Raw genomic sequence first — 701 nt, 5'->3', positions numbered from 1 at the left:
GTGAACGTCTGGGCAAGGTGATGGGTGCAGTAGTGTGAGTAAATGAAGGGATTTACACTCTTAACTCCAAAGCTACAGTGTGTAGATGGACAATTTAAAACCTTTTTTCTGTTTAGCCCCGTGGAAGATAACAAGTCATTCCTATAATGTTTTCCCAGTCTCAAGACCAGCCTTATTCATAATTGTTTTACTGCTGTATTTCTGCTTTGGCTTCTATATAAAACAAGCTTTGTAGTTTGTGGGTGAATAAAGTTTTATAAAGTCTGGGTTTTGCTTTTGTTTATTACAGTTTCCATGGGTGACATGTAACTTTACAGACTGACTGGAAACTTGTGGGTACCCAGTGGAACTGGAGTGCTTTGAAATTCGCTGCACTTTGCTCAGCCCTGCTCCCTTCATTGGAATCTTGGAGTCACTTTGGTTGGAAAAGACTTTTGAGTCTTTTCAAGTCCAACTATTGTGCCACATGCACGTGGCTGTTCCATCCCTTCAGGGATGGGGACTCCAGCACTGCCCTGGGCAGCTGTGCCAGGGCTGGACAACCCTTTTTGGGGAGAAATTCCCCCAATATCCAGTTTAAACTGCATCATACCCTGGTTCTGCCATGTGGATCCAGATGGGTTCAAGGCTGAGCTGAAATATTTGAATGCCTGACAGTGCTGTGTGTTTAGACAATCAAAACACCGAGCCATGGAGGTTAT

The sequence above is a fragment of the Poecile atricapillus genome, chromosome 14 (genome assembly GCF_030490865.1).
Source record: "Poecile atricapillus isolate bPoeAtr1 chromosome 14, bPoeAtr1.hap1, whole genome shotgun sequence".
Classification (NCBI taxonomy): domain Eukaryota; kingdom Metazoa; phylum Chordata; class Aves; order Passeriformes; family Paridae; genus Poecile; species Poecile atricapillus.
Note: the sequence above shows the minus strand (reverse complement) of the source record.